Consider the following 18,854-nt stretch of genomic DNA (forward strand, 5'->3'; position numbering starts at 1 on the left):
TGAAACTAAGAGCTCTTATATGACATTTTCCTTCCTAAAGGGTAACGACCACTCTTCTCATAATTCCATACTGCCAACAAAGAAAACTGTTAAAATACTTGGGATTCTTTTGGACGATGATTTAAGATGGAATTCGCACGTTGACTATCTGACTAAAAAAGGCGCCTCGCTTTTAAATTCATTTTCCAACCTAAAAAGATTTGGTACACCAACTGAGGTTTAAAAGTCTGTATACTGCAGTTATGTTAGACCTTCTCTTGAGTATACATGCCCTGCTTGGCATCCGGGATTGACAAAAGATCAAACAGATAGACTTGAGACGATACAAAAAAGAGCTGTAAAAATTATACTTGGACAAAACTACTCAACTTACGAAGATGCACTGAAACAACTCAATTAGGACTCACTTAATAGTCGTAGAAATGGCTTAACAAATAGATTTGGACTAAATTGTTTAAATTCCCCAACTCATTGTCGTCTACTACCCAACTTTGTGAGCCCCCCAACTGAAAGAACAGTTACTAGACTCCGACAAATAAAAAAGAATTGTCCACAGTTACTGACTTGCTCAGCCTATAGTACTGAGAGATATTGCAAATCATTTGTTCCATATTTTACCCGTCATTTTAATAATATTGACGCGACTAATATTTAATGTTTGATTAATATGTGTTTGATTAATATAATGTTTGTTTAAATTTTCCTTTGAGTGTTTTTGAAGGTATAAATTATTTTTGTCATGACATGCTAATGCTAGGTCCGGCTATTGTAGTGGATAAATATATTCTATTCTACATGATAGGCTTTTGCCAAATACCAGTACATCTTACTAGGCTTTAAAAAAATGAAAATTTGTCCTAGACTACAAAAATTTTTTAGGGAGGACCAGGCAAAATGGACACCCCATTTCCATGCATTCCAGGAGACTCAGGCTTTAAATACATTGTAAGCAAAAATAGGTAGCATTACTGATAGTGGCAGATGGTTCATGGCTTTTCCTGCTTGGATTATGCAATCATTTCTTAGAGTCAAAAATGTGAATTTTCAAAGGCAAGACAAATTTCTTGGTTTTTATGTCATTAGAATCGACAGCGAGTAGTATTTATTCATTGGAAGTTTATCAGCAAGGCTCAAGAGAGTGCTTCTTAGGATATGAAAGGGACAAACACAATTTGAAATAGAACTATATGGATTAGACATGCTTAAAGTTTTTTTTGTGATTAACTTGAAGCTATCACAAACACCAGTGAACTGGTTGCTATAGAAAGGAACGACCATGATGCCATGGTTTTGCAAAATCTACTCCAAAAAGGGCACCAAGAAAGGAATTCTAGTCCTTTCTAGCAAGCCTGATAAAACCTATGTAAGGAAATGTCCTTAAATGAACTCGAGAGTAAGGAATCAGAGGTATTCAAAGCCAGTAAACACATTAAGAAATATTGTGTTTTATCAAAGAAAATTGTATGATTAATTACCCTCAAAAGCTTGCAAGTTGCAGCATTGACTTTGCCTAAAGCAATGCTATATTCTGGCCTATCAGTATGCAAAATTGAACAAGATTGCAGATAGCTAGGAAAATAACAAAAGGGATTGGTTTGCTTCATTCATGAAGAGAAACCTTGAGGTGTTTTATCTGTGCTCCTCTACCTGCAAGTATTGCTTTGGCAACAAGATTCAACCAAACCATAGTTTGTGAGTGTTTTGGCAACTATTCACCTTATGACTGTGCTGAGACATAAGAAAATGTCAACTTTATAAGGTGTTGAGCAGACATTCAACTGACATCACCCAAGATGGACAAACTCAGAATGGTATAAAGGAGTTGCAGTTTTCCTCCTGGAGGAAAATCAAAGCAAGATGCTTTATTTGGAACGTGGGCTATTCATGAGGATGGATCAGATTTGTACAATTGACAGAGGCAAAATTAAAATGTACATTGAGATAAATTAAAATGTACTGTGATAAGAAAAAGGGCTTGCTTTTTCAGTCGAACTTGTTCCAATTTGACATCAAACAGTTAATCAAAATGCCCTACTAGGTCTGTAGCTGAATATTGCCTAGGTTGTTAGTGCATGCCTAATTTTTATTCATGTTAAAAAAAAAATTAATATACATCAAACAAATCAAATACTAAGTTATCTACTCTTCTAGTTTTGACTTTAACAGTCCACGATATAATGGAAACCAATGTCCAAATTACCTTTGTCTGTTATTTTCTAGTGTTGTAAGTATGTGGACACTTTTTAGTAGCTTCTCATAGATCACTTCCAACAGAAATTTGGTAAGGGACACAAGTTTGTCATCTATTACTCAAACACAGACCACATGATAAGTTTGAATGTGTAATAACAAGTCCAACAAAAAGTTATTTGCAATTTTGTAAAGTTATCACTACTTCCTAGTCTCCACTATAGATTGAAATCTGGGACAAATAATTGAAATCCCATAGTCAAATGAAATTAAATGCAAGCAGAAATTCAGGAATAATTTTCTTTTGCCTGCTTTAAGGTAGTATAAACCTGTATTCCATGTAATAATATAAATCTTAGAAATAGTGAAGGAGCAGTGATTAGCTGAACTAGGCTCTAGCTGTCATTATGATATATGATGCATAGTCAATTATGCAATCTTCAAACATATAACTATGAAAAGCTTTTTTTGCCTGGACAGCATGGATTCTGGCCTGACACAACATCTTTTGGAATTATATGAAGTAATCATAAATCGGTTTGACAAAGGACACCCAGTCAACCTATTGCTGCTAAACTGTGACAAGATACCCTGCAGTCACGGGGTTTTTCCCTGAAATATTTTGTTCTGGTCAATTATTCATATTTTAATGTGTACTGGAACATGGATTTAAACATCAACAAACAACGGTAGTGCTGTTTGTTGTGTTTTTCTATAACATAAGGTCTCTGAAACCTTCCTAATTAACTAAGGAGTCAACTATGGATATGTATTATCATTAGTACTTTCGAAATTTCTTAGTGATTAGATAATGGAGCATGCAGTGGTGACTGCCAAGGTGTTGATGTATATCTAGATGCTTGTATCACCGACCTCAATTAGACAGAAGAGGTAACCCTGCTATATCACAGACCTCTAGTCCAGAAGATGTAGCCCTGTTCACAGACTAGTAATAAATGCACTCAAAATTGACAGCCCAAATTAATACATGACGAACATCTCGAGTTGAACTAGAATCTAAGGAATTTTCCTTGATTTAGCAGAAATCAATAGAGTTGAGAACTTTCAGCATAGCGATATAGACGTCAATTCTTTTTGACACCTAAATCTGCTTTTATGAAGCAATGGTCTGATTATTGCAGTCATGTACTTCAGTGCTCCACCACTGTTGCTGAAGTACTTAGAGTCTTTGATAATGGATTCCTATAAAGATTAATGAGTGGCTCATTTGCCAAAGACCCAAATAAAATCGAAAAAAAAGTCATCCAAGTATCTAGGGCATTAAAATAAGACATTTTTGCCATCTGGACCCAATGTAGGTCTATTTTTAAGTGAAAGCTGTGATTTTCTAGAATTTTTTTTATTGCTTCAAAACTATAGATTTTTAGGGTTTTATTGCATTTTTGTCAGTATTACCATGTCAAATTGTGAAATTAATAAGCAAGACTAAAATTCAGACATTTACAATTTGTTGATTACCAAAGACAACTACACCTTCAAAAGAAAGCTGAAACTTTTTAATTTGTTTGGTCCCAAAATTACCTGTTAGCTTTGAGAAATAATAAAAATTTGGTTGAGATTCTTACTGAAAACCTGAGAAAACTGCAAAATAGACCTTGCCAAGGCCTTTAGCTTGAGAGAAACAGACTTGGAAAACAAGTAAAGCTTGGTAAAACCTTTGATTGTAGAATCATATACCTCTCTTTACTAGAAAATGAAAAGCCTTACAATTGAGCATGAGGGAGGATAGGAGGCTAACAGGCTTCAACAGTCCTAGCTTTGACTATAAGATAGATGTACTGGGGAGGGGGGGGGGAGTTAATCCCATATGTGTGGACACACTCCCGAGCCAGACTATTTACTCCATATCAAAAATACGGAAAAGTCTCACTTTTAGAATATTCGTAGAAAGGGGGTTGCAAGAAAGCTGCATTGTGGACCTCCAAGCAGCAGTTTCAGAAAGAAAGTGACGTTTTTTGGCGTATTGATAGTTTTGGAATTTACCCTCTTACTTTTCTTGCATTTTGATTTCAGAAAGATTTCCCTAGTTTCTACAAAACACAAATACGTATATTGTCAGTTCAGAAACAAAGGCTTTTGTCAAAAATACCCAAAGAACAAATTTCTAGGAAAATTTGAACATGCTTATTTTTCAATATCCCAACCCTCCGGGAAAAAAACAAAAAAGAGGAAAGATTTGAAGTTCAATATGTTATAATGACCAATTTAAAATGATCATAGTTTACGTTTTCATGATTTACAAGAGAATGAAAACAAGGTTGACAAAGTTATTCACAATTTGTGTTTACTGTAGCGTATGTTAAAGTAATTAGGGAAAAATTACATTATTAGACGCCTTTGATAATTTTAAATCAAACCTGTTGTAGAACTAACGGGAACGCATCAATTCACTTTCGTGAAAGGGTTAGACATGCGTGCTGATTTTTGACGCAATGTTATAGTGAATTATGTTTAGACATGTGGTGAACTGTTTGTTGCATATAAAAATTTTTGCTAAGGAAATGGTAGATCATTGCCAAATTTTTTAGGTTCCATTTTCTACATTATCCAAGTTTGCCAGCCATTGTCATATGGCAATTGATGAATATAAGGCTGTTTTGATACAAGCTTTTACTGAAGGCCAAAATTATGATTTTGAGTTCGATTTCAAACAGAATACCCACGAACTGATTTCGAAAAAGGATATAGGGAACCAGGATATAAAAATGAAGTTTGGGATATTTCAACTGGAAAAAGTGAGTTGCGTTTCACATTATTTGCAGTGGAAAATGTATAAGTGATAAATCAAAAGGGGGCTAGTTTTCTATAATTCGATTAATTAAAAAAAACAATTTTTCTAATGGAAACAAAGAGACAAAATTTAAACTTGAAACGAAAAAAAATATTGCTTTGTAGTTTATACAACAAACATCTAAAAACTAGCTCAGATAAAGTGACTCAGGATTTTTCCCTATACTTGTATAATTCCGAAAAACTAGCGCATTTCTGAAAACACAGAATCCACCCCAAAAACAGGATACTCCCTTAGCAGTAGAATAGTCCTTGACTAGCTTGCAGAAAACAAAAAACTTATAATCCAATAAAATTCCGATAATATTTTACCAGTCATGATATTGGTAACTTTCAGCATAGGCTTTAAATTCTGTAAAATACTGAAGCAAGCTCCGTTTTCAGGAAAGAACTAATTTTAATTCTCTAAAAATATACAATAAATCATACAAGAAGACCATTCTTTAACCTTAGTGATGAAATTTATAAAGTTAATATGACTTTTTGTAAAATTAGGGCATGACATATGCAGGGTATGTTCAACTTTTCCACGAAGTATGTTCAACTTTGTCACATAAATAAGAGTCCCCAGGCGTATACTATTATCGATATCTTTGAAAAATCATAGGCAAAAACTCGCAAATAATCTATGAAATATCGCCCTTGAGTATCGTTATATCTTCATGCAACTTAGAAGGCTTACTAACTTAGTGTTTAATATTAGGAAGACTTGTGCAAAAAGCATCGATCAAATTTATACTAACGTTTCAGAATTTCTTGCACAGATTTCATCAAAACCGTGTCGTCCAGTTTTTCCAAAAGATGTCTAATTTTGCTATTTAGGGCTAAGACATAAGTTGTTGATTTGACACACATATACATGGGGTGAGAGTGCTTTGTGAAAGGAGACAACTGCGGGCATAATTGAGAAAAAATTATTTCAGTCCCCGAACGTAAGCTATCTGTCTCTCGTTTAAAGAGTGACTTTCAGGCCAACTTTCATCCAACTTTTAAAGAAAAAATTAGAGCCGTACGAATGAAACTCTGGGATGAGCTCATTATCAATTACGGAATACCTCTGAAAGTCCCATTCACCTAGCTCAATTGCTTTCTTTAAAATAAAAAGAAGGTTGTCCGGGAATCGATTTGTTTACTGCTAGGCACCTACAAATGGATTTATTTTAACTAAGTAATGTTTTTATTCATTTTGCCTGAGAGAAACTTTTTTTTTCAGACACCCATTAAATTGTATGAAGAAAATACTACAATCACCATAAGCTTGGGAGCTATATAAAATGACGAGATGAAATAGCTCATCAGAAGCATTTTTTATTTGGGAGGGGGACAAGGGCGCGGATTCTCTTGGGGGGGGGGAGATTGAAACTTATAAAACGCCCATTTTTAAGTATTGTTTCGCTTTTTTTGGAGTATTATGTCAAAGATTTATTTTAGGGGAATGTGGTGTGGCGTCTCGGTCCAAATGGCGTCATAGAGTGCAAGAAAATACTTGTTGGCAAAAATTTTTGATTCTATTTCTCTAATATTTTTCTTCTAAAGTGCTTTTTTTTTTCTTCGATCTTTAGAATGAAAAGCTAAAAAAGATGATTAAATAAGGAATCGGTTCTCCTTGGTCATTATTGCTTTTACCCACTATTGTGCACAAGCAATTCCTAATCTTTCAATCCAATGTATTGCATAAGTTGCGCCAGTAAAATAGATTCAGAGTTAAGCCAAGGATTAACTTACTTTGTATGCTTTTTTGTTTTATTTTCATTTAAATTTCATTCTTTTTAGCAATTATCTTGTGCTGTCATTCAGCATTTCTTATTAGATACACTAGCTCATAATCAAGCTGAAAGCAAGAAGCAGATCTGTGAGCTAAAAGAAGCTGAGAAGCAGCTCAAATTAGGTAGTATATTTATTTTTATTATGATACGTTGTTACAGCTAAGATACCTGTTTGTGTGGATTCTTTGAATAACTCCCCCCCCCCAAAAAAAAAAGTCTCTGGGAGAACATGATATTAAATAGAAATTCTAAAAGTCAATATTAGATAAATAAATAATTTATAATAGCTATATAATGTATAACAGCCTAAAATGCATGTTCACAACTTTTTCATGCCAACTGTTGGCATTTTTATCATTTTTCATTTTTGCTATTAACAGGTATTACTTCTAATTGTGACTTTAAAGTCAATGTTTTCGCTGTTTTTCTCTCGCAATCTTTGGTAGCCTTACAATTTTGAATAAGCCTTTTTGCACTCAATAAGCCCAAGGCCTCAGTTTACTTTAGAATCTTGTGCTCGCCTGCTTTGTTTATTTTAAATTTAAAAATATGGCCTATTTTTACCATTCCCCTCCCCCCCCCCTAGAAAAGAAGCCTAAGCTGTGACTGTATATCCGTTCCTAAAAGTTTAAATATATTCTATACTTTATCTAAAGTGACATCCTAACATATTCAATAGAAAAAAGTTGTATCCAATTAATTTTATATTAAAAAAAAAAAAACTGTCTGTCAATTTCTAAAAAAAAAAAAAAACAAACAAGGAACCATTTTCAATGACGATAAAACTTATCTACAGCAAAAATGCCTTCCAAAGAATAAGAGAATAGAAATTTCTTTAGCTACTACGATTTCCCTTGCGCTAAATGGATTAGAAACATTTCCCGAACGATTTTTCCCGACGCCAGAACCACTCTACCAAACTGGGATGTTGGTATATATTAGTTAACAATAACTTTATTGTTTTTGTTTTATGACCTGTTGTTGCAGCCAGGTCACTTTCGAACCTCATAAAGGGCTCTAGAGCTTTCAATTTCCTGTCGATTGAGACCCCTTCAAATTCTCTACGACCATTGGTTCTATTTGACATGGGTAAAACGGAGCTTGGGGGAAAACTTGCTCTTTACTAAGTCACCGCTATTACACTAAATCTGATGATATGAATGACGATTTTAGGAACATACACTTTGATTTCGCTATCTTTACTTGATTTTTGCTTTTGAGATGTTATATCCTCTTATAATTTTCTTTACAAATCATATATCCACGAAAAATGTGTGTAGTACAGTTTTAAAAGCTTACCTCTACCTGTTTCTGGTCACGAGTCCTTAAAAAAATAGTAAAAATGACAAGCACATAACACAGTTACTTTTTATGGCACTTGGTATTAACCAAGTGACATTTAGCAATCGCCAATTCTGTCGGCCTGTCCGGGTTTTGCTACTTTAGGTACTTCCAGGTAAGCTAGGACGATGGAATTTGGCAGGCGTATCAGGGACCGGAACAAATTAAATTATAAATAGTCGTTTTCCCGATTTGACCATCTGGGGAGGAGTCGGGGGCCAGTTAATTCAGAAAAAGTAGAAAAAATAAAGAATTTTCAACTTACGAACGGGTGATGGGATCTTAATGAAATTTGATGTTTGGAAGGATATCGTTTCTCATAGCTCTTATTTTAAATCCCGACCAGGTCCGGTGCTGTTGGGGGAGTTGGAGGGGGAAACCTAAAATCTCGGAAAACGCTTAGAGTGGAGGGATCGGGATGAAACTTGGTGGGAAAATAAGCGGAAGTCCTAGATACGTGATTGACATAACCAGAACGGATATGCTCTGTTTTGGGGAATGGGGGGGGGGGGGTTTAATTCTGAAAAATTAGAAAAAATGAGGTATTTTTAACTTACGAAGGAGTGATCGGATCTTAATGAAATTTCATATTTAGAAGGACCTCGTAACACATATCTCTTACTTTAAATCCCGACTGGATCCAGAGACATTAAGGGGGGGCAAAACTTAAACACTAATGTTAGAAACATAAGCCCAAATGGACTATAGTATGCAATATTTAGCACAAAACAAGGGATTTTAGCTCAATGTCGACCAGTGAACTGCGAAATAATTTCAATTTTCTTTGTTATATAACTTTTAAACAAAAATTAAACCAAGTGTTAATAATACTATATTTTTTTTGTCAAAAACAAATACCTTATTTCATATCCAAAAATAGGGCATGGAGGTATATCTGAGTTTACTCTAAATCTAAAGGGTGATGTTTTCTTGTGCATTGCCAAAGCACAGACACACAAAAGCAATATCTACGTTTGCTTTAAATCTAAAGGTGATGTTTTCTTGTACATTGCCGAAGCCCAAACACACAAAATTTCCGTGTCAAAGGTAAAGTATTTGAAAAACAAGTACATTAAAAGTATCTTAAGTAACAAGTATTCCGTAATCTTACTTAAGTATCAAGTAATAAGTACACCCTAGAGTTTTTACTTAAGAACAAGTACAAGTAATGGAAAATTTTACTTAAGTAGTACTTCAAGTAAAAGTACTTCAAGTAAGTGACAGCACTGATTGAAAATAGCACAAGTTGACATTAGCTAAGAACAAACACGAAAACGAACTAAAGCCATAAATGAATAAAATAAATTTCAGGCTGCTTTATTGAAGTTTCCTATCAAAAGAAAAATATTTACTTTGCAAGTCATGGCACTAAATAACCGTTATTCCTTTTCGAATTTAGTTATACTTAAGCCCAATAAGCTTACAACAGCTGAAAAGTGACATGTAGGCGTTCTTAAGTTTCATATATGTTTTTACAATTATTTTGTGTTAAAATAACCTAATATAGGTTTATTTTTCAATTATACAAAAATATTAAAATATACTTTAAATATTTACAACAGTGAAAAATAACCTAATATTCCAAAAAAAAATTCACATCTTCCATTTCCATCCTAACTAAGCAAAAGTTGCACTTCGTCAGTCTCTTGTTTACAATACCGGAATGTTATTTGCCTTAATTAAGTAACACACATTTACAATGGAGCAATATTCACTTGCGACAGCAATATCTTTGCTATCACAAGCGATTTTAGTTCCTTTGTTAAGCAGTTAATGGAGTCGAAAAAGCTTTAATTTTTTGGGCAACTATGCCATTTTTCCAACAATTTTTGTAAACAGCAGCAAAAGTCACGAAATGTTGTTGTTTATTCAAGTAAAGAATTGGCTACATCAAGATCCTATGGGAGCATAGCCCCTACCAATATTGCTTACTGATCCAACTGACGAAAATTGCCTATTGCAGCAACTTATTTCTATGTGAACAGAAACATCTTCATATTTTGAATAATTTATGCTTTGAAATGGTTCAAAAATTAACTTTTTATTTAATTTTGAGTAGTTTTATGTTATAACTAAATGAAGAAATTTCATTAACTGCTAATTTTTCTTTTGTATTTTTTTTTTCTGGACCAAACTAATGGCTTTTTTTTAATCAGGCTGATTGTTTTAGTTAGTTTTTCTTACAAAGATACTTTTTTGCTTCCGTCATGAATTTTAAATCGAGGCATAGTTTCGATTGTTTATTATTTATTTTATTTTACATTTTGGGGTCCCCCCCATGGATGCAGGTATGCATTTAATAATAATCTTCGGTCTTACACATAGCTAAAATTCACTCATCCTCCTATAATATGAATAATATGAAACGTCTATTACAGACAGTTGTAGAATTTCAGTCACAAAATGTGCTTCTTAAAGCAAGATACATCTGAATCACCCGGATATATAATATGATGCACATGTATCTTAAAAATTACAAGGGATAATTCTTTTCTGTAATAAAATAATAAAAAATGATGCTTGTCAAGGCTCGAGGAGGTTCAGATATAAGAGAGCATATCTCTTCAGACTTTACTCATTATTAAATAAAAAAAACAAGTTTTTTGAAATGAAAGTAAGGAGCGACATTAAAATTTAAAACGAACAGAAATTACTCCGTATATGAAAGGGGCTTTTCCTACTCGACACCCCGCTCCTTACGCTAAAGTTTTTTATTGTTTTAAAAAGTAGAGTTGCGAGAATGAATCAAACTTTAGCGCAAGGAGCGGGGTGTCGAGGAGGAAAAGCCACTTTCATATACGGAGTAATTTCTGTTCGTTTTAAGTTTTAATGTCGCTCCTTACTTTCATTTCAAAAAATTTGTTTTTTTTATTTAATTTCTGAAAGTTTTTGAATTAATGCATGTCTGATTTTGGCTCTCCGTACATAAATTATTAAAATGAAATTTGCATATTAATTCTTTTTTTGGCTAAATGGCTTTCTCTTCGTTTTGATCAGACGATTTAGAGAAATAAGGGGTGGAGAAGGAGGCCTAGTTGCCCTCCAATTTTTCGGTTACTTAAAAAGGCAACTAGATCTTTTAATTTTTAACGAACGTTTTTATTAGTAAACAAAATACGTAACTTAATAATTAACTTACGTAACAAACTTTTATATTCTTATATTTTTGATTATATATATGAGAGGGTTGGTCCCCTCGTTAATACCTTGCTCTTCACACTAAATCTTGTTTTGTCCCAATTCTTTAAGAATGACCCCTGAATCAGAAAGGCCGTAGAATAAATAGTTGAAATTACTTAATTTTTTTAGCATAAAGAGCGAAGTATTTATCTCCTCCTAAATACCTCGCTCTTTATGCTAAAGTATTTTTAGAACCCCTCATATGCATAATAATCTCTGTTTGTTTTAAGTTTTAATGCTTCTCCTTATTTTCAATTGAAAAACTTTTTCATGTTTATATTTTCATTGTTATTTTTTATAGTAATGCTAGAAAGTCCTGCGCCCTTTTCATTGAATTTCTCTTCCCCCATGAAATATTCCTCCAAGGAAAGATCCTCCCATATAGCCCCCTCCCCTGAACCCCACACCCAAACCAAAAAATCCCCTTGATAACGTCGGTACACTTCCCAGTAACTATTACTGTATGCAAACATTGGTCAAAGTTTGTAAGATAAGATAATTATTTCAAAAAAATCACTATCACAAGCCCTCAAAGGGCCGAATTCGGACTTCGGAGTCGACTAATAAAACAAACAAAGCAAAAAACACAAAGCTAATAATAATAAATAATCAAATTATGAGTCAAAAAAATAAATAAAAAATATATAAGTCAGAAAAAAAAGGAAAGGGGACAAAAAAGTATAAAAACACAGAAATGAACAAGAAATAAACATATATATCTACAAATTAAAAGGGACACTAAAAAAAAGTCCAAAAACTCACAAAAAAAAGAACGAAGCATAAAACACACGAAAAACACATATGAATTAAAAGGGAAACTAAACCAAAACAGCGGGAGGCAAGCAAATTAGTGTAACGACCTAAAGCACCTCACAAAAAAAAGAAGGGGGGGGAAACTAGTTGGCTATTTTATTTATTTTTTCTGTGATGAAGGGGACAAAGGTTTTTTCATATCTGGAAGTAACGTAGCGAATGGGAGACAAAACTGGGATAGGCTCAGAAACAGCTCGAGGCTGTCGTAATCTGGATGGTGAGTGACGTTTGGGGAAAATACTTGCCGTCCGAGGGTTCGTTATTGCATTTTTTGAAAAACGGAGGCACAACGACGACCTCCTTCGCTCAAGGGTTTCCAAACTAGCTTTTTTTAGGAGCAGAGAGTAAGGCACCTTGCCTTCTTTGAAAATTATTCGCAAGGCTCTTTTTTGGATTGACCCAATTTTGTCTGATTCTTCACGGGAGATGCCAGGGTGCCAAACTGGACAAGCATATTCAAGATGCGGACGGACAAAAGACGTGTACAACCTTAAGGAGTGAGAAGGGGGGACGCTATATTTATTTAGGAGCTTAAGGAGGGCGATAGACGCATTAGCTTTATGGATGATATCTTTAACGTGGATATCCCACTTTAAATTTGAAGAAATTGTGACTCCAAGTAATTTAACCGAGGATGCATAAATTTCAGGAGGGATAGTATTAAGAAAACAGGGCGAGGATTTGAGGAAACAAATCGGCATTATCATGGACTTAGAGGGGTTTACGGTCATATCTAGGTCCAAAGCCTCACTTCCAATTTCATTGAGAATACTCATAGGGTCACTTAGTAACTTTCAATTTCTGAAGCAACTTTCAACAATCGTTAGGTCATCAACAAATTTCCAACGGTCTGGAACTTCCTTCGCAAGGCTGTTAACCATGACTGAAAAAAGGAGGGGGCCTAGGAGAGTTCCTTGGGGTATGCCATTGTAGATAGGGAGAGGATTTGAGTAATGGTTCTGGTATTTAACCACCTGTGATCTATTTGTTAAAAAGGAGGCAACCAATTTTACCAGTAAGGGTTCGATATTGAACTCGCTTTCTAGTTTCTCAATTAAAATATTGTGGTTAACAAGGTCAAAGGCTTTCTGAAGGTCAATAGAAATTAAGTTTAGCCAGGAATTAGGTTTTTCGAGGATTTTCCCGATGTGGTCAATAAGAGAAACGAGGTAGTGGGAAGTAGAAGTTGATTTTAGGTTTCCAAATTGTTTCAGGTCAGTAAGAGGTAGGATTTTTTCCTTTAGCAAATCTGCAAGGAATCCTTCATACAATTTTGAAAAAATAGGAGTAAGCGTAATAGGTCGAACGCCATCAAAGCCAGGCTTTCCGTTTTTCTTTTTCAAAGGGGTAATAAAACCCTGTTTCCAAATTGTTGAAATCTGACCAGACTTAGTAATTTCGTTAAACAGGACAGACAAGGGCTTAGACAGGAAATCACCGAAGGCTCTAATAAGAGGAAATGAGATATCCAAAGGACAAACACTTGTCTTTCTTAGTTTATCAATTCTTCTTTCAATCTCAGACGGGGAAACAGTCGGGAAAAGAGGGGATGGGGCTCCTGTTGATAATTGGATTGGCAATGCTGGAAGGCTCTGGACAATGGAAGCGAGAAATTTATTTAGACTATTTGCAGTAACATCAGGGGGCTCTGGTAAGTTGAAATTAAGCTGGTCAAGACTCCTGCCAAATAGCTTTTTAACCTCGGAATACCAGTTTTTTGGCTTATTAGTGAACAATTCTTCGATCTTATTTTTGTAGTATGATCGTGCCAATTTACGAATTTCTCTTTTAATTGATTTTCTTAATATATTGGCTTGATCGAGTTTACCATTCTTAAACAGCTTCAATTTGGTTCTAATTAGTGTTTTTATTGTTTGATTAATAAAGGGTTTGTCACTTGAGCACCTTTTAAACCTATTTTCTGGGAAACAAATTTGATATTTATCAATTAGCTTTTTATGAAACGTGGCTGTTTTCTCATCAAGGTTTTGTAAGCTATAAATGTCGGACCAATCTTCAGTACTCAGCCACATACCAAAAGAAAGAAGACCAGAATTTTGAAGGGGGTGGTAAGTGCTATAAGTCTTTGAGAAAGTATGCTTAAAAGTTGAGGAGGGGGACAAAAGAATGGAAAGATGATAACTCCCACCTAATGGGGGCAGAGTTGAGGGAGGGGTGTAAAAATTATACATATTAGTTAAAATAACATCAAGAGAGGTATTTCCCCGAGTCGTCGGTGTTTTAACAATTTGCTTAACTTTAAGTGAAGCACACAAGGAATCCATTTTAAGGTCATTGGCATCGCCAACTAAAAAAAGGCCAGCATTGGGGTACTTAGAAATAACAAAATCAGCACTTGCCTGTAATTGCTGGATAAAATTACGTTTTGACTCGATATTTTGATTTGGGGAGTAATAGAAAACAGCTATTACAATAATACTAAATGGAGGAGGGAGTACTTTTGGTCTAACACTTAGCCAGAGGATTTCATCATACTCGGATAAGTTAGGGACTAGAATAACCTTTGGGTAAAGGTGACTCTTAGTAAAAAACAGAACTCCGCCACCTTTTTTCCCGAGTGGGTGGTCTGAAGGACGGAGTTTAATAAACTCTGAATAATTTGTCAGGTGTAGGGACCCTGGGTCATGGGATTGAACTTCAGTAACAGCTATAATATCTATCAAATGTGATTCTGACTCAACTTTTTCATCTTTATATTTTCATTGTTTTTTTTTTAATAGCAATGCTAGAAAATCCTGCGCCCTTTTCATTGAATATCTCTTCCCCCATGAAATATTCCTCCAAGGAAAGATCCTCCCATATAGCCCCCTCCCCTGAACCCATACCCAAACCAAAAAATCCCCTTGATAACGTCGGTACACTTCCCAGTAACTATTACTGTATGTAAACATTGGTCAAAGTTTGTAACTTGCAGCCCCTCCCCCAGGGACTGTGGGGGGGGGGGTAAGTCATCCCCAAAGACATAGTTATCATGGTTTTCGACTATGCGGAACAAAATGGCCATCTCAAAATTTTGATCCGTTGACTTTGGAAAAAATGAGCGTGGGAGGGAGCCTAGGTGCCCTCCAATTTTTTTGGTCACTTAAAAATGGAACTAGAACTTTTTATTTCCGTTAGAATGAGCCCTCTTGCAACACTCTAGGACCACTTGGTCGATACGATGACCCCTGGGGAAAAAAAACAAAAAAAACAACAAATAAACACGCACCCGTGATTTGTCTTCTGGCAAAAAATACGAAATTCCACATTTTTGTAGATTGGACCTTGAAATTTTTTTCATAGGGTTCTCTGATACTCTGAATGCGATGGTGCGATTTTCGTTAAGATCCTGTGACTTTTAGAGGGTGTTACCCCCTATTTTCCGAAATAAGGCAAATTTTCTCAGGCTCGTAACTTTTGATTACAAAGACTAAATTTGATGAAACGTATATATTTAAAATCAGCATAAAAATTCGATTCTTTTGATATTTCTTTTAGCATCGAAATTCCGTTTTTTAGAGTTTCGTTTACTATTGAGCCGGGTCGCTCCTTACTACAGTTCGTTACCACGAACTGTTTGATTCCCATATTCGGTTAAGTTTCACTCTAATTGTTATGGGAATATTCCAACCCGCTTGGAAGTGCTTCAAGGTGGTGTTCTTTCACCGTATCTTTTCAGTATTTGTATCGCAGTGTGTTATACAAAATTATGCCCTTTCTTTTTTGTAATTTGGTAAATGTCTTTGTATTGCATATGCGGATGATATACTTTTAGATCTAGCCTCTCGAATTCCGTATCATCTATTTCAAAACATTTCAAAACTGTTGGTCTGTCATTGAATATTGATAAGTGTGAGTAACTAGTCTTTAATGCAAAGTCTATGCCCATTTGAAATCCACGTTCTAACTTCTCCATCCATTGTGTCTCTGATTTGCGGCGGTCAAGCATTTATATTTATTGGAATCTACTAGCTTTTAGGATCAATATTGTACGGCATATTAAAGAAAACTTAAAGCGGGTTATGGTAAAATAGTAGCTAATCGTGGTCATTATTATCGAAAAGCGCTTGCATTGCTATACACTAGTTTTTGCGACCATTCAATACTTTTCCTATCTGGTATTTCACTTATCCTGAATAAAAGACAAGATCTGGCTGAATTGTGTATATTATATTTCCGCTATTGTAAGTTTCTGTTTCATTTACCCCGGTCTTATAGGAAAAAGAAAATAATTCGGTATTTCGGGGCTTCTGACATTATTACTCCTTTGTGGAAGTTAGGCTCAAAATTGGAAAAGGATTATATTTTTTCTCTGGGCCCCTTCCACCTCTTAGTTCGTTTATTTTCCCATTAGTTTTCACCTGTTTTCGCTTTATAGTTGTGTTATCTCTTAGCAGTTCTTTCGTTAGTTGAGTTATGGTTGTGGTATATATGTTTTATCGCTCGTATAGTTGTGTTATTTTCAAATTATACTCCATAATAGAGAGGCTCCGAACACCCAGCATTGTATATTAAGCTCTGAATTTGACGTTTTTTTCTAACTTGACCAGATTCGTCCTGCGCCCTGCGCCCTTTTCATTGAATTTTTCTTCCTCCATGACATATTTCTCCAAGGAAAGATCCTCCCACATAGCCCCCTCCCCTCAACCCTACCCCCAAAACCAAAAAAATCCCCCTGAAAACGTCTGTACACTTCCCAATAACCATTATTATATGTAAACACTGGTCGAAGTTTGTAACATGCAGCCCCTCCCCCAGGGACTGTGGGGGAGTAAGTCATCCCCAAAGACATAGTTATTATGGTTTTTCGACTATGCTGAACAAAATGGCTATCTCAAAATTTTGATCCGTTGACTTTGGGGAAAAAATAAGCGTGGGAGGGGGCCTAGATGCCCTCCAATTTTTTTGGTCACTTAAAAAGGGCACTAGAACTTTTCATTTCCGTTAGAATGAGCCCTCTTGCGACATTCTAGGACCACTTGGTCGATACGATGACCCCTGGGAGAAAAAAAAAAGAAAAAACAAACAAACAAATAAACACGCACCCTTGATTTGTCTTCTGGCAAAAAATATAAAATTCCACATTTTTGTAGACAGGAGCTTGAAACTTCTACAGTAGGTGAAACCTATACAGTAGCTTGAAACCTATACTGTAGGATTCTCGGATACGCTGAATCTGATGGTGTCATTTTCGTTAAGATCCTACGACTTTTATGGGGTGTTTCCCCCTATTTTCCTAAATAAGGCAAATTTTCTCAGGCTCGTAACTTTTGATGGGTAAGACTAAACTTGATGAAACTTATATATTTAAAATCAACATTAAAATGCGATTCTTTTGATGTAGCTATTGATATCAAAATTCAATTTTTTAGAGTTTTGGTTACTATTGAGCCGGATCGCTCCTTACTACAGTTCGTTACCACGAACTGTTTGATTACACAAATCAATGCAAATGTATATTATAAAATGGTCCCTGAACCAGTTGGGAAATCTAGGCTTTAAAGTACACATCTCAAAGTTAAATAAGTCAGAATCACTTAGACATATCCCATGAAATTTTATTTCTGACAATGAAAAACCACGCATAGATATTTTGCCGATCACTAGCAATATGTCTTTCCCTTTATAAAACATTAGAAATCAAGACTTGTCATTACTGGAGAAAATTTAGACAGTTGAGAACGTATATGTCGAGAACGGAAAAGATATAACTCATTTATACACAAGCAAATGCAGCTTCACATTAGAAAACATTCCTGCAAAGAGTAGGAACTGATTTTGCTGTCCCCCATATAAGTAAAGGTGAAATAGTGAAATGCGGTGGTCATTCAGTAAGCAACAAGACAAATGCTGTAGCTCAGAAACGGTTTATTCAATCAATTCAAAAGTTTGGCTAATTTTCAACACAGAAGGAATAACTTGTGGCTTCGAGATCAACCCGAAGAATTCGATGCCACAGGCTTAAACAAATTAGAACAACAATTGGGCCAGTTTAAAATGTTGCTGGGGATTATGTTGAAAAGTAGCCAAAGTTTTGAAATGATTAAATAAACCGTTTCTGAGCTACAGTCATTTGGGTTGGTACTTATTGAGTGGCCCTTGTACCACACATAGACTGAATCCCGTCACAGCCAAATTTTCGAATTAACGTCATCTAACATACTTCTGAGGCTTTTTGAATGTTGTCCCCATCATGAGCCGAGATGCGTCACTCAGGTGAGGCTCAGGCCCTTACTCTGCTCGAGTCTCATGATCTTCGAGTCCAAGCTGCTAAATCAAGCACACATAGGCAGTCGGCTGATGTTGCAAAGCATTTAAAGTGCTTCGTGGATTTTCTTTTTTAAATGAAAATTTTCAAGTTTCGCGAAAGCACCGTGATGAGTTGCTGTTTTTTTTACAAAGATATTCTCGAAATATATAAAATTCTAAATAAGAAAATTGTGATTCTGCAATTAAAAATTAAATTTAAGAGTTCCATATTGACTGTTGCCTATACTTTTCCAAAACAGATTTCACCAAGCTGTACGCTCTGGAATAGTCTCCATAATAATATCCGTGCACACGAAGATATAAAGAGGAGGGAAGCGATAACCCCCCTTATGATAAGTTCAAAAGATTCTTCTCTTTTGGAAAAAAATTGAATATGTATAAACCAAAAAAATCTTCCTTTGAGTTTTCCTGTCATTCCTGTAGCTTTACAAAAAAACAAAAAAACAAAAAAACAATAACAATAGCTGAAAGCAAATCAATATT

The sequence above is a fragment of the Artemia franciscana genome, chromosome 7, assembly GCF_032884065.1.
Source record: "Artemia franciscana chromosome 7, ASM3288406v1, whole genome shotgun sequence".
Lineage (NCBI taxonomy): Eukaryota > Metazoa > Arthropoda > Branchiopoda > Anostraca > Artemiidae > Artemia > Artemia franciscana.